The 26,476-nt window shown below is 27.1% G+C and overlaps 1 protein-coding gene across 1 annotated transcript in view; it reads right to left on the bottom strand.

Moving 5' to 3' along the window:
• LOC148169413 (uncharacterized) overlaps nt 1–26,476 on the bottom strand; it is a 54,267-nt gene that overhangs the window by 7,497 nt on the left and 20,294 nt on the right. The gene's annotated exons all lie outside the window — the stretch shown is intronic.

The following is a 26,476-nucleotide window of genomic DNA, read 5'->3' as shown; positions in this document are numbered from 1 at the left end:
ATGAATTGTAAACGTCAAATTAACATTCAAACGACATCTTAGGAAAGACTATATTTACAAGCGCCCTGGACGTTTACACACGCCGTGCGGTAAAAATTGCCCAAATCGTCCGCTCTTCAGATGCGTTTATCAATTAAAATCACTTTACTATAATAAAGATTGATCACCAAAATGGTATTTACCTAAATTATTTTCTCAATTAAGACAATATTTCTATTTTTAAAGTCATATTAAAACATTTTTTATACAGCGCCATTTTGTGTAATTTAATTAAACTACAGAATTGACAGAATAGGCAGATGACGAAATTATAAATGTCAGATGTGACAGTTATCATGAATTTTGAAAAACCCAATTATGTCAATTAAAAGATTTTACAAAAAAATCTGCCATCGAATTATGAATGTCTAAAAGCGAATTCAAAGCAACAAAGGTGCTAAAAAACATTGTCCAAGACTCCATATTTCTATGGTCTTAGTTAAAAAAAATTAAAATTTCTTAAGACTTGACGTGAACATTTCACTCGTTTATAGAATTTCCTAATCTAAAAGATATAATTATTTTAATTTTGAATTTAGAGCAATACTAAATTTTTAGGGCACAATTTTTTTAGTTTTTCAATTTTTGGAGATTCCAAAATTTCACATATCGCCATTTCCAGAATTTCATTGTTTTTCGAGTGATTAAAATTCAAAATATACAATTCCATTTTAACAAAGAAAGACTTTTAGACACAAAACATTTTCAATTTGTTTTCAAAATTGTTATAATTCTGATTACAATATCTGTATAATATAAAAATGTTCATTTTTGGTAAAATAGCTAAAAAAGCAGCAAAAAATAATATTTATTAATTCTTCAACTGCTTTAAACGTCAAAATTTTATATCCTTGTTAAAACAGTAAAAACTGTTCATCTTATTTAGAAATTATCTATTTATTTATATTCAAAATCATATTGTTCTAAACCCAATTTAATTTTTTTTAAAAGTCCAAAAAATTATCGTCTCTAATTTTTAAAATTTAAAAAAATTTCCCGTATCTTCATTTCCCAGTTTGAAGTAACTTTGATTTGTTTATCAGATAATTGAAAACTTAAAAATATACCATAAACTTCTAACTGGTTATTTTGAAAAAATAGTACACAACATGAAAATCTTTTATTTTTTTTTAATTGCTGCAGTTTTGAATAACTAACTGTCAAATTAAAAAAAAAATGCTTTTTGGTTATCTGGCAAACAAAAAAATCAAAAATTGTGAAAAAAAAATTAATTCCTTAAAACATGAACTGTTTAAAACATTCCATAATCTGTAGAAACAATAATTTTTTTCTCAAAAATGTTATTAAAATTTTAATTTGAAAATGAAAACAAGTCAAATTTTCAAAATTTTCAATATTTCGAAACTCGGACATGTCTCATTTCTAATTTTTTGAATTTATAAAATTTGTCATTTTGCCATTTCTCGATTTAATATCTTTGAGTTGTTTATCGAGTGAGCAAAAATTCAAAAATCCAGACTTCAAGTTGCTCATTTTGAAATAGGAGGCACGAAATATCTTTTTTAATTTTGATTTTTTTTTTTAAATTGCCAAAACTTTAATTCACATTTTGGTTAACTAACTGATAAAAAACGCAAGTTTTTCAAACTTCCTCAAAAAAAATAATATTGATTAATTCTTCAACTGCTTTAAACGTCAAAATTTTACATCCTCTGTAGAAACAGCAAAAACTGTTCATCTAATTTAGAAATTATCTATTTATTTATATTCAAAATCATATTGTTCTAAACTTAATTTTATTTTTTTTAAAACTCCAAAAATTTTTCGTCTCTAATTTTTAGAATTTAAAAAATTTCTCGTATAGTCATTTCCCAATTTAAAATAACTTTGATTTGTTTATCGCATAATCAAAAACTTAAAAATATACTATAAACTTCTAACTGGTTATTTTGAAGAAGTAGTTTTAGTACCTACACATATATGAAAATCTTTTATTTTTTTTAATTGCTGCAGATATGAAAAACTAAGTCAAATTAAAAAAAATCACTTTTTGGTTATCTGGCAAAACAAAATTCCTTAATCTGTAGAAACTTTTTTTTCTCAACAGTGTTATTAATAATTAATTTCAAAATCAAAACAAGTCAAATTTTCAAAATTTTCAATATTTTGAGACTCGGACATTTGTCGTTTCCAATTTTTTGAATTTATAAAATTTGTCATTTTGCCATTTCTCGATTTAATATCTTTGAGTTGTTTATCCAGTGATCAAAAATTCAAAAATCCAGACTTCAAGTTGCTCATTTTGAACTAGGAGACACGAAATATCTTTTTTAATTTTAATTTTTTTTTAAATTGCCAAAACTTTAATTCACATTTTGGTTAACTAGCTGATAAAAAACGCAACTTTTTCAAACTTCCTCAAAAAAAAATAATATTGATTAATTCTTCAACTGCTTTAAACGTCAAAATTTTACATCCTCTGTAGAAACAGCAAAAACTGTTTATCTAATTTAGAAATTATCTATTTATTTATATTCAAAATCATATTGTTCTAAACTTAATTTAATTTTTTTTTAAAACTTCAAAAATTTATCGTCTCTAATTTTTAGAATTTAAAAAATTTCCCGTATCGTCATTTTCCAATTTAAAATGACTTTGATTTGTTTATCGCATAATCAAAAACTTAAAAATATACCATAAACTTCTAACTGATTATTTTGAAAAAGTAGTACACATACATGAAAATTTTGTATTTTTTTAATTGCTGCAGTTTTGAATAACTGTCAAATTAAAAAAAAAACACTTTTTGGTTATCCGGCGAACAAAAAAATCGAAAATTATAAAAAAAAAATTAAATTCCCTAAAACTGTTTAAAACATTCCATAATCTGTATACACAACTTTGTTTCTCAACGAAATGTTTATTAATTAATATTTTAATTTCAAAATCAAAACAAGTCAAATTTTAAAAATTTTCAATATTTCGAAGCTCGGACATTTTTCGTTTCTAATTTTTTGAATTTATAAAATTTGTCCATTTTGTCGATTGAGTGAACAAAAATTCAAAAATTCATTTTGAAATAAGAGACCCGAAATATTTTTTTTATTTTTTTTTTTTTTAAATTGCCAAAACTTTAATCCACATTTTGCTTAACTAGCTGATAAAAATCGCATTTTTTTCCAAACTTCCTCTCCTATAAATAAACATACCAACCGTTATAAATCATACTCCCGTGCAATTTATGATGAACCGGATGTGATCGAACCGCCAATCGTCTGGCCACTAGCAGGTCTTCGGGGCTACAACCCGGCAGCCTCCACATGGCTGCCACTTACACACTTAACATTTTCTAAACAACCCCAACAAAACACACATTCTCAATCACATCGAAGCCAAACATGAAATGAGACATCGCCGTCGGACGATTCTCTTTCAAATGCACCCCCTCCAATCAACCCTAAACGTTTCGCAATGACACGTCGAGAAAGGGCGCACTATATTATCCAAGTAAACACAATTAAAATCGAGGAATTAGTAGCGTTGATAAATGAGTTAACGAGATTGGCTTTAATTGTTTAAATAAAAAAGACGCGAAAGGGTGAAATTGGTTCGCTGCGAGTGGATTGGTTGGATGTTGTCACGTGATGGGGTTTTAACGGCGGGAGGAAGTTCTAGAGTCCTCATCCTTCCTGCCTTCTCCGAGTTTCCTTCCGCGCATCCTTTGCAGGACTCGACGAGATTTCAGAATAATAAATGAATATGTTAAATGGGACGGGTTTGGTGGAAGGAGCGACAAATCCGGTGATGGAGGCTTTGGAATTTGAGATGTGGTGGTAGCCCTGTTTGTCGATTTGACATTGTAATGTTGAAATGTCAATGACATGCAACAGTGTTAACAACATTTACGAACATTTAAGACCTTCGTTGCTGTAAATTTGTATAATTTCCAAGAATTCTGAATTTGAGTTGTTGAGTTCTAGATAAATAAAAAACAAGCTTCCAAAAATTAAAAAGCAAAAAAGTAAGTTGGTAATGTAAAAAATCCAAAAAAAATGATGAAAATAATAACTCATTCGAAAAATCAAAGAAAATTGGTAATTAATTGTTTCTAAGAAAACAAAATTAACAAAATATAAAAACAAAGTAGACAGGTTCTAAAGACGTCAGATCAAAATAAAAATTAAAAATATAAAAACCCCAGAACAATTAAAAAATTTAAAGAATCCAAAAAAAATAAGAAAATTTAATAAATAACGAAGATTTGATTTGTTTATAAGAATTAAAGTTAAAATAAAAACACTACGAAGCACGATAACAAAAGAATTTGCAGAATTTAAGTGCACAATTTTTCGAAATTTAAATATTTCCCAACTCTAATTCTTAAAATTGATAAAACTTCATATTTCGTTAAAATTCAGATATTTTGAGCGAATTCTAAACAACAAAGGCGCGAGAGAAACTTTTTATCTGTCGTAGCTCCGATGATATCTAAATTATCAAAAATACAATTTATTCCCAAAAACCAAATTTTTAGATAAGCAGGAATAAAAAAAAATTCCAAAGAATCTCCGAATATGTAGGTAATGAATGAAATTGAATGAATAAAAGAAACAAAAATAAAGAGTAAGTTTTATAATGAATTTTTATAAAATAGTCCAAAGAACATGTACCTAAGCAATTCAAAAAAATATACAAATAACACCAGAGAATTCAAGAATAACAAGAATAAACTAAAAAAAAAGCTTTAAAGAAATCATGCAAATTTATATAATCCCCGATTCTAAAATATCTCCTAAGATCCTTTTAAAAGAATGTCCTTCGGAAGATTTCCAAAGGATTTTTAAGAAATCTGCAAAAAATTTTTAAAAGATCTTTAAAGAATTTCTAAGGTAAATCTAGGATTTTTATATCGATTTTTTATTAATATCGACTTTGCCAATAAAACATCGATTTTTAATATACTTTTATTTTCGATGTATCATTAAAAATCGATAATTGCGGTTTCGATGTATGTATTTCATTTTACTCTTGATTTTGGTGATATTTATAAAGAAAACTGGAATTTAATTTAGAATTTTAGAATTTTGTTTATTCTTATTAATCTCGAATTTGAAATTTTTTTAATAATTTATTTACTTATTATTTTGTTTATTACTTAAGGTTTTTATTTATTTTTGTTTTTCTCGTATTTGCTTATTATTTTGTTGCTTTATTAAAATTTTATTTAATTTTGTTTTTCACAATAAACTATGCTATTTTGAGTTCTTTATTTACTATTTTTCAAAATCGATGTTTTCTCCGATGTATTGGAGATCGATGTAATTGTGCTCTTGTTGAAATCGATTTTTTTTACTCGATGTTCCCAGATTTATTCTAAGGTGTGTTTATGAAAACCAAAAACGCAAGAAATAAAAAAATTAAAAAAATAAGAAAATTTTCAAGAAATCGATTCAATTTAAAACAAAAATTCTAAAAATTTAATAAATCAAAACAGATTAAAAAAAACTAAGATACAACTTGAAAAGTGTAAATTTGTATCAAAAATCCAAAAAATCAAAAACTCCAAAAAAAGTCAACAAAAAAGTTTTCAAAAACTAGCAAAAGACCGCGAAATATCGAATTCAAGAAATTAAAAATCAAGTAATTACCGAAAACTCAAAAAAATCAAAGGACATAAATCCTAATGTTTTAAAAAAAAAACAAAAAGTCAAAGCCAAGGAAAGCAACATTTACAAAGATATACAACACAAAAGAGTGTATAAGAAGGAATTGAAGATCAATGCTTTAATGAGGCTCTTAAAGCACCGTAATAGAAACAATTCGATTTTTGCCCTCTTGAATAGCAGAGAAATGTACACGGATCAACCGTAACCTGATTTTCGCGTCGGAGTGCGTAAAAGCTCTAGCAGTGTGGTAAAAACAAACGTACATGCAGACAGGATATTCCATACCAAATCGACCACTTTTGACCCCGACTCTTGTCGATTTGGCTGAAAGTTTTTAATTTTTTTCTACTCTATGAAAAACGGTTCCCAGAATTTTTTCAAATTTTAGTTCCCAACTCAAAAAAAAAAACTTTTAAATAGCTATAAATTTTTCAAAAATTAACTTATTGGAGCGTTTTTTTTCCAAAATTTTTGTTTTAAAATGTACTTTTCAGAAAAAAAAGATAAATTTCATGAAATTTTTGTCGTTTTTGAAAATAACCGTTATTTTCTTAAAGTTCACTATTTTTAAATTTTAATTTTATTTTCTCAAAAAAAACCTTCAAAAAAATTATGCGATCATTACCGCATATCCCAGAATGGGCCGTTTTTTTTCAATGTTTTTTAATTAATTAGAAAACAAGTTTTATTTTAATATTTTTAATTTATTTTGTTTTATATGCTGTATGTCCCCGGATTGAGTTCACAAGAGAAAAAAAACGTTATTTTTCATTTTACAAAAAAATGACTAAGGAATAATATTTTTTGCTTAATTTAAAATAAATAAATCTTTAATTAAAACTTTAATATTATCAAGTTGTGTTCTTAAAATCGAAAAAAAACAAAAAATAACGAAGAATTTTTTTATTTATAATTTTGCAAAAAATGTCATCGGAATGAAATTCGTTCCTTAATTCAAACTAACTTCCACTAATTGATTGACCCATTACCTGTTTTGACACATAGTTCAATTCTAACTCGTAATTCTTTAAGACTTTCGAATTTTCTCAATTATTGTTGAAGATGCAATTGCATTTCTTTTCCAATTTTTTAATACTTGCAAATTTTCCTTTAATCTTTAACGCACTATTTGATATTGTGAATCCACAGCCTAATATTATTGACAATACGATTACAAAATTTAATAAATAAAAATAATGAAAAAATTAATTTTAAGAGTGCAAACTAATAATTTTGAAATCTTAATTGCAGATTTATCTGTTCTGAAATAAGCAAAAAATGTTATTTCTTTGAAATTTTTTTGTAAAACGAAAAATAAAATGATGTGGTGCATTATTATTATTATTAAAATCATTGTATGTTAATTATTTCCCACATAAAACCTAGTCATCACATTTGTAGAATGAAACTGTTAATTGCGTAAAATCGTTTAATTGCATTCATTTTGTTGCATAAACAAAGCATTTCGAAAAAAAACATTTTTTTAAATTAAACATTTTTTTCAATTAAATAAAAAAATAGAAAAAAAAATCGGCCTATTCTCGGATATGCGGGAATAATCGCAGAATTAATTAAATTTTCTTATGAGAAGATAAAATAAAAAATAAAAAATGGCAAACTTCGAAAAAATAAGTTTTTCTCAAAAATGGCAAAATTCATTGAATATATCATTTTAAGTATACATTTCAAAACAAAATTGCCACAATAAGTTATTTTTTGAAAAAGTTATAGCTATTTGAAAATAAAAAAGGCATTTTTTTGGAAAAATTCATAACTTTTTTATAATTGGGTAAAAAAATTTGAAAAAAAAATTGAGAACTGTTTTTCATCAGATAGAAAAAGATGAAAAACTTTCAGCCAAAAGTGGTCGATTTGGTGTGGAATACCCCAGATATATTATTAAGTATACAGGATCCGACAACAATTGTGTCCACCCCAAAATCGTCTTTAATTTTAAAGATAAAATTTTGAAAAGCATACGTTCAAAGTTGACAAATCTCTTGAAGCGACTCTCTAGCAAATGCTGTTTTCGCTTTCGACTCGAACACTGCAGTCAAGCCGTAAAATCCTATTTACAGGTGCTCGAATGTAAATATCTATTTTGAGTCTTCAATTTTGACATTAATTAAAATCTTACGGTTCTAACTGCAGTGAAATTAATTAGTGAAAATGCAAGATCTAACTTGAAACATTAAGTTAATCCATAGCTTATCAAAAATACAATTTATTCCCAAACACCAAAAACTGAGTTTATTCATTGCTGTCGAAACGCGCGTCAGAATTTTTGACGAAATTTGGTCAAAACCAAGAATTGATCCAATAAATTTCTTTAATCCATAGTAGATAGAACTTTCTACACCTGTAGTTTTGAAGAGGCATCAAGCTACAGAAAAACAATGTTAAAGAGAGTAGAATTTTACGAAAATCTCAATATTTGTCAGAAATGCAGTTAGAATTCTAAATCTATCGTCAACCCGACAAATTTCTTCGTAAACCACGGCCGACATGATTGCTTAGACCAAAAAGGAAAATATTTAGAAATTTTTATTTGGACAACTGTAAAAATATCAATTTTTTCAACACTGTAATTTCGTTATTTTTAGTGCGACAGGAACGAAATTTATGCATGTTGTTTCTTTTGTTTGTTTTAGTAATACCACTAATTTGCAGAAATTTAGATCAAAAATTGTTAATTGTTTGGTTTTTAAACCAAAAAAAATGCCACCAATTTTTTATGCGATTTTATAGATATTTGTAGAGATTATCACTCTCGACTGCCTTATTAAGAGTGTCCATTTAGAAAAATTTAGACCGAAAAAGAAAATTTTTATAATTTTTGACTTCAAGGAGCAAAAAAAATTTTTGCTTTTGGACCAAAAAAAATGTGACCAAATATTTTAACGACCTATAGGATTTTCATTTTTAATGCCACTATAATAAAATTTGTAGAGTTTATAGGCCTTGACTGTCTTATTAAGTGTACCGATTTAGAAAAATTTAGACCAAAACGGAGAGTATTTAGAAATTTTTATTTGGACAACTCTGAAAATATCAATTTTTTTCAGCATTGTAATTTGGTTATTTTTAGTGCGACTGGAACGAAATTTATGCATGTTGTTTCTTTTGCTTGTTTTAGTAATATCGCTAATTTGCAAAAATTTAGATCAAAAAGTCGATTTTTTTGAAATTTTCGTTTTAGGACCAAAAAAATGCCACCAATTTTTTTTAAGTCCTGTAATTTCTTTATTTTGTATGTGATTTTAACGAAATTTGTGGAGATTATCACTCTTGACTGTCTTATTTACTCTTATTTAGAGCGAAAAGGAGAATTTGTAAAAAAAAATATTTCGAGTAGCAAAAAAAATAACAAAAAAACTTGAACGCGCTTTAATTTCTACATTTTTGGTGTCACAAGAACGAAATTTGTAGGAGTTAAATAGTCCATAGAAGTTGCTGAATTTGGTTAATTTTAATATATCTTTGTTAGCCATTATTTCTAATAACTTTTTTTTGTAAAAACATTGTTAATTGTTTTAGAAAGTTTTTATTACTAAGTGGGACTTAAGTCCAGATAATCAAATTTTCCTTAAAAGCATGAGGAGAACCAAGTGTAAAAATATGACCAAAAATTATTTTTGGACTATTACGCACGATTTGAAATTAATAGTCATCAATAACTCGCAATTCGCTCTTAAATTGCATATTTGAAAAGAGATTAATAACACCACCGTGACTTTTTAGAATACCTGTTTTGTTAATTTAAAAACTATAATTTATGGAGATAAACCCTTATGCTTCTGAGGTACCAAATTCTGAAGAAGCATCAGGCTACGTTCATTCCGATTAAGAAAACAGAAAAGCAATGTTAAAGAGAGTAGAATTTTACGAAAATTGGGATTTTCGTCAGAAATGCAGGCGAATTATTAAAGCCATGTTCAACACTTTTTTTTTGTTTTTTTTTTTAAATATTTTTTGTAAAAGTAGAACATATTACACATTTCTGAATCAAGAAAATTAATATCTTCTAAATTATGAAAAAAAAAAAAATGAGTGTCAATTTAAAATAAGAAAGTTGAGTATCGTCCAAAAGATACTAAGACATTTAGAAAAATTTTAAAATCACCACTTTATAGTAAATTAAAAACCATTAAATTTGTTTTTTAAATTTTTGAAATCGGTTCATAAATAAAAATTCTACAACGCCTACCGTTTTAAAAAAATCACCCTGTACATGTACATACAGGGTCCGGCAACACTTGTGTCCACCCCCAAAATCGTTTTTAATTTTAAAGATAAAATTTTGAAAATTTGCATACACTCATAGTTGACAAAGCTCTAGAAGCCGACGCAAAAATTTATTTTTTATCACTTATAGTTTAGGCGTCGCGACGCCTTAAAAGTGTATTTTTTAGCTAATTGTGAAGTTTTATGAAATGAACCTCTAATTTAATTTTTTTTCAATATAAATGTGTTAAAAATATCTCAGTTGACATTTTAGATTTAATGTAAATTGTATTCAAAATTTGAGGAAAAAATGCTGTTTTATCAAGTTAGTTTTCAATTTTATTACGTCAAAATTGGGAACTACGTTTACACCCATCTGTCAACATCTTGTGTCACAAAAGACATCTATTCTTTGGTTCGTTTTAGAAGGTAACAAAAGTCTTACTTGGCGAAATGGTCGCTTTGTCGATGTTAATTAAAGATTTCTAGTGTCCAGAACGTGCAACATACCCGAGCTAATCAAAATTCACCTTCATATGAGTGAATGAAGTGACTTGTGAAATTTTGGTGTAAACGTAGTTTGTCACTGCACCGTCAAAATGTTCAAAACTAACTTGATAAAACAGCGTTTTTTTCGCAAATTTTAAACACCATTTGAAGTAGATTTAAAATAAAAACTCAAATATTTGTATTACAGTTATGTTGAAAAAAAATTGAATTCGCTAATATTACCGCAAAAAGCCAAAAATTGCTAAAAATTAAACTTTTTAGGCGTCGCGACGCCAAAGAATCCGTGATATAAAAACAAATTTTTGTGTCAGCTTCTAGAGCCTTGTCAACTATAAGCGTATGCAAATTTTCAAAATTTTATCTTTAAAATTAAAGACGATTTTAGGGGTGGACACAAGTGTTGCCGGACCCTGTATAGCTTTTCCAAAAAATAAAGATTTATCGGCCTCCGTCAAAAAAAATCAAAATGGACGCCTTAAGCCGACGATTTGCTATTTTTAATATTAATCTAATCGTTTTATAACGATTATTAGAATCTAAACACTGACACTGGAATTTGCAGAATGATTTAAATTTAGATTATCTTAAAAGTGCAGTATGAAGTTTTTCAAATTTCGCTTAAATTAAATAAAAATGTTATTGTCAATTTTGACATGTCAAATAACTTGCTCTCATTGTTTTGTAACTTTTTCACTTACTAGATAGTAGAAAACATAAGATAATTACTAGTAAGAAAAATGAAAAAAAATGAGTTTCTTAGGTCTCAAAAAATGACAAATAATTAAAAAAATTATAAACCCGGTTTACAGAAACAAAATTAAATTTTTGATTTTGATCAAAGATTTTTACGAAATCAAATAACGTTATTGGGGTTTTTACATCTGAAAAACTATGTTTGAAAAACTAAAACTCTTGAAAATGTATAAATTAATGCTTTAAAAATTATGAATGCTAGTTGGCTATAACTAGGTAGATGTAAACAGGTGGGCAAAATCAAGAAATTGCAAAAAACGTATTTACCAACACTAATATTGTTTCCAAATTTTTAACAGCACTAGGATTGTTAAATGTGCCTTTATACAATCTACTGCAAAAGTGATACTCTTACTCTTTACAATTTAGAATAAAATGAAATATTTAACATTATTTTAAAGTGACATAAGTAAATTGCAAGTTTAATTAATTTCAATTAAACCGGTTAAACCGGCCTATACTTAGTTACTTACTGTTGATCAGAATTAAAAATCGATTGAAAAATTTACTTTTTTAGCAATGAAAGTGAATTGTATAAAGAAAAATGAAGGTTAGAATTATCAATAATTTTAAGAAATAAATTAAAATTAAAAATTACATCTATAATTAATATTTAATTCCATCAAATGTCAGCAATCAAACTTAAATGCGAGATTAACTTAATTGCAATCAACTCATAGAAGGATCGGAGTCATTGATTCTAAATTTCTTTCAATATTTCTCAAACCATGTCGTTTTGTCGACTCAATCTGCATGAGTTGTCGAGTGAGTTGTAAATAAAATTTGGCTGTCTGACGCACCCTTGTACAAAAACTGACCGCTCAGATCTAAAGCCAAAAGCTCTAGGGGTAAAATGTATTGTTGGGTGCATATTCTGTTGGTGCATTATTTTTGGACGCAATTGTACATTTGTGCCGCCATTGACTAATGTGACAGTTGTTTGGCATTCTCGTTTTTTGTCAAAACGAAACCACTATGTTTGCAGTCAGATCTTTAATTATTTTTCGAGTTTTGATTGGTCAACTTTGGAATCTTATCACTTTTACACGAAAAGCAATAAAAATGAAATTTTCACTCAGACCTCTTTCTTATCAGCGGTCAGGCTTGAACCGAACCCCCGCGGATACAGGGAGACTACTGTAATTTTAATCGTCCAAAAATATCTTGGAGTATTATCGAGTCATAATATCGATTTATTTTATACAGTTTCAAAGGTTTCCAGGTAAAATTTACAACTTTCTTCTTAGGAAAATTCATAATGCTGTTTAGCAATTTTGTGGGGTTTGAAAAAAATATTTTTTTCTATCTGTCTGAAAACTGAGTTGGGCGAAACGTTTAGCATTGACAATTAACTAGTACATAGGTAATACAAACTCAATGACGGCGGATCGGAATAGACAATCTTTGTTTCCTAGAGTCAATTAATTCCAGCAACATGTGATCAAAATAAAACTTAATCAATTTTGGTTCCATTTTTTTTCCAAAAAGTTGTGTCTTCATAAATATATTCATATTTCATATCACTTTCTTGTCCAAACCAAACACCCAGAATACACATTTTTTTTCGTGTTATTCTTAACTGCCCTTGGATTTGGTAATACCAATTATGATTTGAATTTACAATGTATGTTCCATTTTTTTCTAGTTACCAGAAGTCAACCTTTTTATTCTCCGAAAAAAAATTTATATTGTTCTCAATGGAACAAGATTTAGTGGGTTTTCAGTAAAAGTTGAACCGGCCGGCGGCAAAATGAAAGAAATTGTCATCACCTAGTAAAACTCCGGTCAGTTTCTTAGATAAACTCTAATCCAATATTGCAAACATCAGGTAAATTGCATCCGGTCAGGTCGCTCCATAGAGTCATACCATTCAAAACAATTTTGTTTCATTCAACATTTTTTATTCATTGATGAACTTTTAAATTCTAGTAAAATAAGAAAAAAATAAACATAAATAATAAAATATGTAATAAGAAAAATAATAATGAATTACTATTTTATTAAATTTAATTTTCTAAATTTTACGTCCAACACCGTGAAGTAGTCGAGAAATTAATTCGTGTGTCATTGAAAGACTTTAGTTGAAAACATGACTATAAATTAAATGAATTTTCATACTACATAGTTGTTTCTATAATTTCATACATCAAGCATTATGAAACTTCGATGTGCTTGTACTTATTAGCACTTTTAATAACGCTCTTCTAATTGTAACCATTTTATTATCCTCTGTGCGAAACAAGCAGGTAAAAATTTTAGAAGAAATCCCTTGATTTACAACTTCCAAAGCTGGTCAAGAAACCGCAAATGAGGGTACGCTTATAAATCAGCCTGGTCGTAAATTATCTGCAAAGTTCAGAGCTTCGATTGAAATTTTTTTAGTTTATCTCTCTCATAACTAGACCAATTTTAATGATATCGATTTAAACTTAGCGGGAAAGTGATTTTGAAAGTATTCTTTACTAATTCTAAGTTAAAAAATTCACAAAAATCGGACATAAACTTCTATTCGTAAAACTACCCCTAAATTATCGAATTTTCAAGTCATTTAACTTTTAAATTAAATGTTTTTTCCAATGTTTAATCCAACGTGAATTCTAAATCAATCGTCAAGCCGACAAATTTCTTCGTAAACCACGGCCGACATGATTGTTTAGTCGCATATACCTAGCACAGCCCCTCGCAGAATCCGTATCGCCATCAACACAAAAGGCCGCAACTCAGACAATATAAGTTAAAGGGCGAGGGGCCAAACGTCTAAGCCCTGTAAAGTCTGCGGGTCGAGTGACAGTATTTGACTTTTAGATGCGCCCCCGCAGCGTCGTAATCCTAAAACTGATACCCGCAGTCTCCGTCGTCATGCATCAAATGGACGTTCCCGTTCGATACTTTCTATCCATTTCGTCTCATAATCGTCAACACCTCCGCGAGAATTTAATTGAAGTTTGAAGGTGGTTCGTCTGCATAAGTACCAAGAATTTAAGGGCACAGGTAATCAAGAAAACAATATCGCGAGTCCCGCTGAGCTGCATAATGAGACAGAGCCGGGATTACGATAAACCCCAGCGTGGCGGGATTATCTCAGGCCCGGATTTGGGGCGCCATTTCAACTACCATATTAGCCTACTAAGTTATTTATTACCCAGTAATTAAGTTGGCAAGTGGCGCGACTGGAAAACTGTCTAATATCTTCAGACGTCATTGTCGGAAATCATTATTTTACATTGTTATCAAAAATTTTAAGGTGGGTTGGTAAAATAACCCCGTATTTAAAGTTTTAAAACAAAATTGTACAAATTTGCACTTATTTTTTTTCCAATCTCACCTGTTTTCAGAGTCCAAAATCCAAAAAATTGAGATTTATTTCCAACAGACACAACCAGTCCATAGTGGAACATACAAAAAATACAATTAAACAACAAATTTAATAATAAAATAATACCTCAAGTTTGGTGAACTTAGGAATATTTCTGATTAAATTTCCCAGTTTAGATATAAAACCAGGAATTTTATAGATGTTCACTGAAGAAAAGTAATCCAAAAATCCAAAAAATTCAATTCAACTCTCGTAATTTATTTATTTTGAGACTTATTGCTTAAAATTTTCTAATTTGCTAGTTTTCGCGTGGTTACCCAAGTCTATAAAGGTTTGTTTAGGAAAACCAAAAAACCAAGAAACAAAATAAGAAAATCGATTGAATTTAAAACTAAAATTTTAAAAATCTAATAAATCAAAGCAGATTAAAAAAAGTAAGATACAACTTGAAAATAATAAATTTATATCAAAAATCCGAAAAATTAAAGACTTTAAAATCGAATTCTAGAAATTACAACAATCCAGAAATTCAAGAATTAAAAAAGTAATTCAAAGAACACAAATAAAAAAAATCCGGTTAATCTCTATAGAATGTAAAAAAAAATATTTAAGGAATCTCCAAGAGATCTGAAAATCTAAAATAAATCTTCAAAAGTTCAATCAAATAGTCAAATTTAAATGAAAATCCGAAAAATATATATACCTAATAATATAAAAAATATAAAATCTCCAATAAAATTAATGAAAAGAATCAGATAAACAAAAAGGCTTCAACAAATTTAAAAAAAATCTCTCACAGAATTTTTCACCAATAAATATTTCAAAAAATCGGAAGAATCCGAAACCTCTTGAAAGAATTTTGAATCTAGAATCAAATTTTCAAGAAATTATCAAAGAATCTCAAATTATTCCACGTTTTTTTTTCTGAGTAAATTTCCCTGTTCAGATACAAAACCAGGAATTTTATAGATGTTTACAGAAGAAAAGTAATCCAAAAATCCAAAAAATTCAATTCAACTCTCGTAATTTATTTATTTTGAGAGTTATTGGCTTGAAATTTTCAAGATTTGCTAGTTTTCGCGTGGTTACCCAAGTCTATAAAGGTTTGTTTAGGAAAACCAAAAAACCAAGAAACAAAAAAATAAGAAAATCGATTGAATTTAAAACTAAAATTTTAAAAATCTAATAAATCAAAGCAGATTAAAAAAAAAGTAAGATACAACTTGAAAATAATAAATTTATATCAAAAATCCGAAAAATCATACGCATTAAAATCGAATTCTAGAAATTACAGCAATGCAGAAATTCAAGAATAAAAAAAGTAATTCAAAGAACACAAATAAAAAAAATCCGGTTAATCTCTATAGAATGTAAAAAAAAATATTTAAGGAATCTCCAAGATATCTGTAAATCTAAAATAAATCTTCAAATGTTCAAACAAATAGTCAAATTTAAATAAAAATCCAAAAAATATATATACCTAATAATATAAAAAATCTAAAATCTCCAATAAAATTAATGAAAAGAATCAGATAAACAAAAAGGCTTCAAAAAATTTAAAAAAAATCTCTCACAGAATTTTTCACCAATAAATATTTCAAAAAATCGGAAGAATCCGAAACCTCTTGAAAGAATTTTGAATCTAGAATCAAATTTTCAAGAAATTATCAAAGAATCTCAAATTATTCCACGTTTTTTTTTCTGAGTAAATTTCCCTGTTCAGATACAAAACCAGGAATTTTATAGATGTTTACAGAAGAAAAGTAATCCAAAAATCCAAAAAATTCAATTCAACTCTCGTAATTTATTTATTTTGAGAGTTGTTGGCTTGAAATTCTCAAGATTTGCTAGTTTTCGCGTGGTTACCCAAGTCTATAAAGGTTTGTTTAGGAAAACCAAAAAACCAAGAAACAAAAAAATAAGAAAATCGATTGAATTTAAAACTAAAATTTAAAAAATCTAAAATCAAAGCAGATTAAAAAAAAGTAAGATACAACTTGAAAATAATAAATTTATATCAAAAATCCGAAAAATCATACACATTAAAATCGAATTCTAGAAATTACAGCAATGCAGAAATTCAAGAATTAAAAAAGTAATTCAAAGAACACAAATAAAAAAAATCCGGTTAATCTCTATAGAATGTAAAAAAAAATATTTAAGGAATCTCCAAGAGATCTGAAAATCTAAAATAAATCTTCAAAAGTTCAATCAAATAGTCAAATTTAAATGAAAATCCGAAAAATATATATACCTAATAATATAAAAAATATAAAATCTCCAATAAAATTAATGAAAAGAATCAGATAAACAAAAAGGCTTCAACAAATTTAAAAAAAATCTCTCGCAGAATTTTTCACCAATAAATATTTTAAAAAATCGGAAGAATCCGAAACCTCTTGAAAGAATTTTGAATCTAGAATCAAATTTTCAAGAAATTATCAAAGAATCTCAAATTATTCCACGTGTTTTTTTCTGAGTAAATTTCCCTGTTCACATACAAAACCAGGAATTTTATAGATGTTTACAGAAGAAAAGTGATCCAAAAAATTCAATTCAACTATCGTAATTTATTTATTTTGAAAGTTATTGGCTTGAAAATTTCAAGATTTGCTAATTTCCGCGTGGTTGCCTAAGTCTACGAAGTTGCAAAATTATACTTGCGTTAAAAAGCATTTTACAAATTTTAATCAAAAGAGGATCAGGAACTTTATTAGCGTGTTTCATTAAGTCTCGTAAATTATTCACATTAGGAGTTATAGGCTGCAAATTTTTAGGATTTGTTACTTTTAAACTGCTTATTGAGAACACAAAGTTGCAAAATTAGTAGCTTGATGAGAAAGATTTTAGAAATTGTTATTAAAAAGGGCGAAATAAAAATTAAGAATTTCATCAGATTGTTAGGTATTTTACCTCTCGTAATTATAATATTAATTTGGAGAGTTACAGGTTTAGAATTCTCTGAACTTTGCAACTTTGAGACTGTTTATTAAAGACACAAAGTTGTAAAATTAGAATTTTAATGAGAGAGATTTTAGGAATTTTCATGTCAAAATCAACCTGTCAAACGTTAACAATTTCAGTCCATACTATTTACTCTTTTAAATCAATTATTTTGACGGTTACATGCTTCAAATTTTTAGGATTTTAAATTTTAATTTAAACCAAGTGAAGAAAATAACAATTTTATTAGACTGAACCATTAAATCTAATAATTTATTCTTTTTGAGAGTTATAGGTTATAGCAGGCTTCAAATTTTAAGCATTTGCTAGTTTTGAGCCAACTTGCAAAATTATAGCTCTCTTGGGTAAGATTTTTTAAATTTTAATTTAATGATTAATCAAAAATTAGCAGTTTCATCATGAACTCTCGTAAATTATTTACTTTGCGAGCTATAACTTTCAAATTTTCAGGATTTGCTCGCTTTGGTCTGCTTATTAAAACCACAAAGTTGCAAAATTCTAGCTGCCCTCATTGAAACAGATTTTATAAATTTTTATTAAAAGAGATACTTAAAATTAGCACTTCATCAGAGTATTAGGTGGATATATTACCCCTCCTAATAATTTATTTTGTGGATTTTAGGTTTAAAATTCTCAGGACTTGCTACTTTTAGCCTGTTTATAAAGGACACAAAGTTGTAAAATTATAGTCCTAGTGGGAAATATTTTAGGAATTCAAACAATCAAACATTAGCAATTTCATCAGACTATACATTTTCATAAACTATCGTAAATTAATAATTTGGTGAGTTACATGCTTCCAATTGGGGCTGTTTAGTAAGGATAAAAAGTTAGCTAAATTGAAAAAAAAAACTAAATTTGATTCAAACAAGTTAAATGTAGTAATTTTATTTGACCGTAACATTAAATCGTTCTAGTTTTTTTTGTAAATTTTTTTTAGCTACTCGAAATAAATTTTTTTACAAATTTTCCTTTTCGCTCTAAATTTTTGTAAATCGGCACTGTAAATAAGACAGTCAAGAGTGATAATCTCCACAAATTTCGTTAAAATCAGATACAAAATAAAGAAATTAGAAGATCTTAAAAAAAATTGGTGGCCTTTTTTTGGTTTTAAAACAAAAATTTTAAACAAAACGACTTTTTGATCTAAATTTCTGCAAATTAGTGGTATTACTAAAACAAACAAAAGAAACAACATGCATAAATTTCGTTCTTGTCGCATTAAAAATAACGAAATTACAGTGCTGAAAAAAATTGATATTTTCAGAGTTGTCCAAATAAAAATTTCTAAATATTTTCCTTTTCGGTCTAAATTTTTCTAAATCGGTACTCTTAATAAGACAGTCAAGAGTTATAAACTCAACAAATTTGGTTACAGCAGCATTAAAAATGAAGAAATTACAGATCGTTAAAAACAAAAACTTTTCTTTGCTCCTCAAAATCAAAATTTCTAAAAATTCTCTTTTTCGCTGTAAATTTTTGTAAATCGGCACCCTTAATAAGGCAGTCGAGAGTGATAATCTCCACAAATATCGTTAAAATCGCATAAAAAAATAAAGAAATTACAGGATCTTAAAAAAAATGGTGGCATTTTTTTGGTCTTAAAACAAAAATTTCTAAAAATTCGACTTTTTGATGTAAATTTTCGAAAATTAGTGATATTACCAACACTTACTACAAACACAAGAAACAACATGCATAAATTTCGTTCCAGTCGCACTAAAAATTACGAAATTACAGTGTTGAAAAAAAAAGATATTTTCACAATTGTCCAATCAAAAATTTCTAAATATTCTCCTTTTTGATTTAAATTTTTCTAAATCGGTACTCTTAATAAGACAGTCAAGACTTATAAACTCTACAAATTTGGTTACAGCAGCATTAAAAATGAAGAAATTACAGGTCGTTAAAAATGTTTGGTCACATTTTTTTTTTTGGCCAAAAAACAAAAATTTTTCTTTGCTCTGAAATCAAAATTTCTCAAAATTCTCTTTTTCGGCCTAAATTTTTCTAAATCGACACCCTTAATAAGGCAGTCGAGAGTAATAATTTCCACAAATATCGTTAAAATCTCATAAAAAATAAAGAAATTACAGGATCTTAAAAAAAATTGGTGGCATTTTTTTGGTCTTAAAACAAAAATTTTTAAAAATTCCACTTTTTGATCCAAAATTTCTGCTAACTAGTGGTATTACTAAAACAAACAAAAGAAACAACATGCATAAATTTCGCTCCTGTCGCACTAAAAATAACGAAATTACAGTGCTGAAAAAATTGATATCTTCAGAGTTGTCCAAATAAAAATTTCTAAATATTTTCCTTTTTGGTCTAAATTTTTCTAAATCCGTACTCTTAATAAGACAGTTAAGACTTATAAACTCTACAAATTTGGTTACAGCAGCATTAAAAATGAAGAAATTACAGGTCGTTAAAAATGTTTGGTCACATTTTTTTTTTGGTCAAGAAACAAAATTTTTCTTTGCTTTTTGAAATCAAAATTTCTAAAAATTCTCTTTTTCGGTCTAAATTTTTCTAAATCGACACCCTTAATAAGGCAGTCGAGAGTGATAATCTTCACAAATATCGACAAAATCGCATAAAAAATAAAGAAATTACAGGATCTTAAAAAAAATTGGTGGCATTTTTTTGGTTTTAAGACGAAAATTTCTAAAAATTCGACTTTTTGATCTAAATTTTTGCAAATTAGTGATATTACTAAAACAAACAAAAGAAACAACATGCATAAATTTAGTAATAAAAAAACATTATTTAACTCATTTTTTACAAAAATTAGAGATAAACCCTTATGCTTATGAGGTACAAATTTCATAAAAGCGGTCAGTTAATTCTTATAAATTATTCATTTTAAAAGTTATAGGCTTCAAATCTTCAGAATTTGTTACTCTTGAACTGTTTATTAATGACTCACAGTTTAGATATTACAGCATTAGGGAAAATTTCAGAAATAATTATTTCTTCATAACGAGATATGTATTACTTACTCTGAGGGTTATTAATGTTATTAATTAGGCTTAAAATTTTCAAGATTTGCTAGTTTTGAGTTGTTTATTAATGACACAAAATCATTAATTTAAAGCTGCACAAAAAAAAACAAAAAAAAGTGTAGAAAGTCTAAGAAATGTAGAAAAATTTTAAAGAATTGATAAAACTAGAGAATTAAGAAAGACAAAACACCAAACTCCAAAAACACGTCCGTCTCACGTATAATAAAAATGAAATTTTTTGAAGTAAATCCAAAAAAGAATTTAGTGAAAATAAAAATTCCAAAAAAAGAATCTAAAAGAATTAGAAGATCAAAGAAAAAAAATTCTAAGATGTAGAAGAATTCATAGAAGAATATGGAAGAATCGCTAATTGATGATTTCAAGGCTTTAAAAAGATCAAAGATAAATAATCTACGAAAAATTAGGTAGAATTTAAACAGAATATAGAGAGCAGATATATTCTAAAATAAATTTAAATTAAATCGACGAATAATCTGAGGAAAATATGTATAAAATAAATTCAAACAAAAATCAATAAGAATTAAGCACAGCTTAGAAAATGTAAACAGACACAATAATTTGAGAAAAATATAAAATAACTAAATAAAATAATAGCAAACAAATAAGAAAATATAGAAAATCTAAAAAAATCGAAAGAAAATCTAATCAGAACTTCTAAGAAAAATGTGATAGAATTTATAGAATATTATAGAAACCTGAAGAAAATTTGAACAATATAAGGAGTTATTAAAAATCTAGAAACTCTAAAAAGGATCTAAAAAAATTAAAAACATTTCAAAAGAAAATTTTGAGGCTCTACAAATAATCTATAGAGAAAATTCAAAGACAATCTACAAAGCATAAAAGAAATATAAAGAATACAAAAAATTCAGAAGCCAAAAAAAATCCAGAAAGAATTTACAAAGAATTTTAAGAAAAATCTAAAGCAAACTGAAGAAAATCTAAGAATATTTAAAGAGAATTTGTGCACAATCTAGGAATAAAAAAACAGAAAAACTAAAAAAAAATTAAAAGTATGTGGAACTAAAGTGAAAGAGAATTCAAAAGATCTACTAAAATTAGAGAGCATCTAAAGTTAATTTAAAACAAACTTAAAATCTTTAAAAATGAATGAATTAATAAGAATCAAGTTAGAATTAGAAGAAAATCCAAAAAGAATTTAGTAAAAATTAAAAAGTCTACAAAAAATGAGAATTTAAGGCAGATTTAGAGGATATAAAAGAATTGGAAGATCAAAAAAAATAAAATTCTAAGATGTAGAAGAATTCATAGAAAAAATGGAAGAATTGCTAATTGAAGATTTCAAGGCTTTAAAAAGATCAAAGATAAATAATCTTACGAAGAATTAGGTAGAATTTAAACAATCTAGAGAGCAGGTATATTCTAAAACGAATTTAAATAGAATCGACGAATAATCTGAGGAAAATATGTATAAAATAAATTCAAATAAAAATCAATAAGAATTAAACGCAGCCTAGAAAATGTAAACAGGCATAAATCACTGTAGAGAAACTAGAGAAAATATAAATACAAATAAAGCTAGAAAGTTTAAGGTCAATCTAAGAAAAATCAAAAGAGAAATTATAGACAATAAAAAAAAATCTGAAAAGAAAAAAAACGAAAAAAAAATAATTTAGAGTGAACAAAAATATATTTAAAAAAGTATCGGAGAAACGTCTAAAGAGAAACTATCAACAATTTTGTATATTTTTTATGTACCTATTTAAAAAAAATCCAGTTATGTAGAAGTAAAAGTGAAGGTATAAATCAGAAAATCAAATAAAAAAGTATCTAACGAAAAGTGAAAAGCTAGAATATTCAAACAAAACTAAAGATCTAAAAAATCTTGATAAAATCTAAAAAAAAAAATCAAAAAATCAAACATATTGAAGTTCTAACAAGAATTTGTAATGAAAACAATATATTATAAAAAATTATTGAAAATTCAGAAAGAAAAAAAATTCTAGAAAAAATTAAACAGACTCAAAAAATGCAAAGAGAATTTATGCACAATCTAAAGAAAAACTCTCGCACTTCCGTTTAATTGAGGAAGTTCAATCAAGCTCAAAAATCGCTGGATCCATTCTGTTGCCACGTTATTTGCAAAAATTTTTCCTTAAATTGCATGAAGCTGCGGTTTGGTCAAATTTAATTGTTTGTAACTTGAATGCTATAAATGCCTGAACATTGCGATGCGCAATCAACTCAGATTTAGATAGAGAATTTCCCATTAAACAGAAGTGCGAGAGTTTTAGGACAACTGTATAAACCTCAAGAAACTCAAGGAACTCAATAGAATTTGAAAAAACCAAAAAGTATTTTCCAAAACTTTAGAGTACAGAGAAAATTTATTAACAATTTGGGACAGTTTAGGAAATTTTAAACAGATCGAAAAAATAGCTTATATAGTCTAAAAAGAATTTAAAGTGAATTTAGAGATTTGAAAAGTATTCAACGACGCAAAATATAAATTCTAATCTGACAATAAGATATAGAAAAATTCACGAAAAAACAAAAAAAAGTGTAGAAAGTCTAAGAAATGTAGAAAAATTTTAAAGAATTAAAAAAACTAGAGAATTAAGAAAGTCAAAACACCAAACTCCAAAAACACGTCCGTCTCACGTATAATAAAAATGAAATTTTTTGAAGTAAATCCAAAAAAGAATTTAGTGAAAATTAAAAATTCCAAAAAAAAGAATCTAAGGCAGATTTAGAGAATCTAAAAGAATTAGAAGATCAAAGAAAAAAATTCTAAGATGTAGAAGAATTCATAGAAGAATCGCTAATTGATGATTTCAAGGCTTTAAAAAGATCAAAGATAAATAATCTACGAAAAATTAGGTAGAATTTATACAGAATATAGAGAGCAGATATATTCTAAAATAAATTTAAATAGAATCGACGAATAATCTGAGGAAAATATGTATAAAATAAATTCAAATAAAAATCAATAAGAATTAAGCACAGCTTAGAAAATGTAAACAGACACGAAAATTTAAGAAAAATATAGAATAACTATTATACTGTAGAGAAAGTAGAGAAAATATAAATACAAATAAAACTAGAAAATTTAAGGTCAATCTAAGAAAAATCAAAAGAGAAATTATAGACAATAAAAAAAAATCTGAAAAGAAAAAAACGAAAAAAAAAATTGGAGTGAACAAAAAGATATTTAAAAAAGTATCGGAGAAACGTCTAAAGAAAAACAATCAACAATTTTGTATATTTTATAATGTACAAAGGCAGATTTAGAGGATATAAAAGAATTGGAAGATCAAAAAAATAAAATTCTAAGATGTAGAAGAATTCATAGAAAAATATGGAAGAATTTCTAATTGATGATTTCAAGGCTTTAAAAAGATCAAAGATAAATAATCTACAAAGAATTAGGTAGAATTTAAACAATCTAGAGAGCAGATATATTCAAAAACGAATTTAAATAGAATCGACGAATAATCTGAGGAAAAGATGTATAAAATAAATTCAAATAAAAATCAATAAGAATTATAAGCACAGCCTAGAAAATGTAAATAGACACAAATCACTGTAGAGAAACTAGAGAAAATATAAATACAAATAAAGCTAGAAAATTTAAGGTCATGCAATCTAAGAAAAATCAAAAGAGAAATTACAGAAAATCAAAAATAAATCTTAAAGAAAACAAAAAAAATAATTTGGAGTGAACAAAAAGAATTCAAAAATTTCACATATTCAAAAAAGTATGGGAGAAACGTCTAAAGAAAAACTACCAACAATTTTGTATATTTTATATGCCTATTTAAAAAAATCCGGTTATGTAGAAGCAAAAGTGAAGGTATAAATCATAAAATGAAATAAAAAAGTATCAAGCGAAAAACTAGAGTATTCAAACAAAACTAGAGATGTAAAAAATTTTGCTAGAATCTTAAAAATAATCAAAAAATCTAAAATCATGAAGTTCTAACAAGAATTTGTAATGAAAACACAATATATTATAAAAAAATATAGAAAATTCAGAAAGAAAAAAATTCTAGAAAAAATTAAACAGACTCAAAAAAATCTACAAAAAATGCAAAGAGAATTTATGCACAATCTAGAGAAAAACTCGCACTTCCGTTTAATTGAGGAAATTCAATCAAGCTCAGAAATCGTTGGATCCATTCTGTTGCCAGGTTATTTGCAAAAATTTTTCCTTAAATTGCATGAAGCTGCGGTTTGGTCAAATTTAATTGTTTGTAACTTGAATGCTATAAATGCCTGAACATTGCGATGCGCAATCAACTCAGATTTAGATAGAGAATTTCCCATTAAACAGAAGTGCGAGAGTTTTAGGACAACTGTATAAACCTCAAGAAACTCAAGGAACTCAATAGAATTTGAAAAAACCAAAAAGTATTTTCCAAAACTTTAGAGTACAGAGAAAATTTATTAACAATTTGGGACAGTTTAGGAAATTTTAAACAGATCGAAAAAATAGCTTATATAGTCTAAAAAGAATTTAAAGTGAATTTGAAAAGTATTCAACGACGGAAAATATAAATTCTAATCTGACAATAAGATATAGAAAAATTAACGAAAAAACAAAAAAAAAGTGTAGAAAGTCTAAGAAATGTAGAAAGATTTTAAAGAATTAAAAAAACTAGAAAATTAAAACCAAACTCCAAAAACACGTCCGTCTCACGTATAATAAAAACGAAATTTTATCTGTTGTCTTGTCGGTAATCCCCCGTTGCATTAAACCGATTGAGGGCGTGAAGCCCTTTGATCCCTCCTGCATTTAGGGCGTATAATAATGCAATTATCGCGTGATGATATTTATCAAGCGGCGAGCACATTCATATTTTCCAGCTCCGTTTGATATAAAATGATCATTAATATTGTGGCATTAGATGGAATGTGGAAAGTTTCGGAAGTACGGCGGTGTCGAGGAAGGAAACTCGGCACGTAGGAAGGAAGGAAGGGTGGCGGGAACGAGTTATATATTACCCTTATATCGGAGCTCTTGCTGAATTTCAAGTGGTATTTACACCGGCTTTTCTCTTCTTTTCCAGCGAGCGGAGGTTCAAAGTCTCATAAAATCAACATGTGACCGGTGCGCTTAATAATAACGTTAATAGATGGGGCGGTTTTTAATTCGGGCGAGGGCTAATTATTGATTCTTGCTGTTGTTAAATGGGATAATGGCTTTTCCGAAAGGTTCAATTTACTTCTTTCTTCCTTCACGTAATCGTTTCATTTCCAATTCCAGTCGTTTTCCGGCAAAACCGATTTACGCGTTCCGGAGGGCTCTTATCGGTCTTATCGTTAAATTGCTTAATAGATTTAGGCACGGTTACAGTCATGAAAACAAACATTACATGGGAATTGCTTTAATCGCCTATTTTTCACGGCTTTGCTAAGGCAGCTCGCAAGAAAATGCGATGAAGGGATAAGAAATATGGAAAATTCAAAGAACTTGTAAAGTCTAAAACTCACACAGAAAGTTTCACGAATTTTTAGGGGCTAAAGAATCACAAGAAGTCCTTCAAATACCTTTGATTCCATTCTTTGGTTTCTTTGATATTTGATTTCTCTAATTTTTTCGACAATTTATGAGTTTTTAGGTTGCTGTGCAATTTTCTTGGAATTTGTTTGAAAATTATGGACAAAAATAGCAAACAAATATGAAAATATAGAAAATCTAAAAGAATCTTAAGGAAATCTAACCAGAACTTCTAAGAAAAATGTGATAGAATTTATGGAATATTATAGAAACCTGAAGGAAATTTGAACAATATAAGGAGTTATTAAAAATCTAGAAACTCTAAAAAGAATCTAAAAAAAATGAAAAACATTTCAAAAGAAAATTTTGAGGCTCTATAAATAATCTATAGAGAAAATTCAAAGACAATCTACAAAGCATAAAAGAAATACAAAGAATACAAAAAAAATCAGAAAGAATTTTAAGAAAATTCAAAGCAAACTGAAAAGAATCTAAGAATATTTAAAGAGAATTTGTGCACAATATAGAAAAAAAAACTAAAAAATTAAAGAAATCA

The sequence above is a fragment of the Gnatocerus cornutus genome, chromosome 8 (assembly GCF_029298725.1).
Source record: "Gnatocerus cornutus isolate USDA-ARS CGAHR chromosome 8, icGnaCorn1.1, whole genome shotgun sequence".
Taxonomy (NCBI): domain Eukaryota; kingdom Metazoa; phylum Arthropoda; class Insecta; order Coleoptera; family Tenebrionidae; genus Gnatocerus; species Gnatocerus cornutus.
Note: the sequence above shows the minus strand (reverse complement) of the source record. Positions and strands in the feature narration are given on the sequence as shown.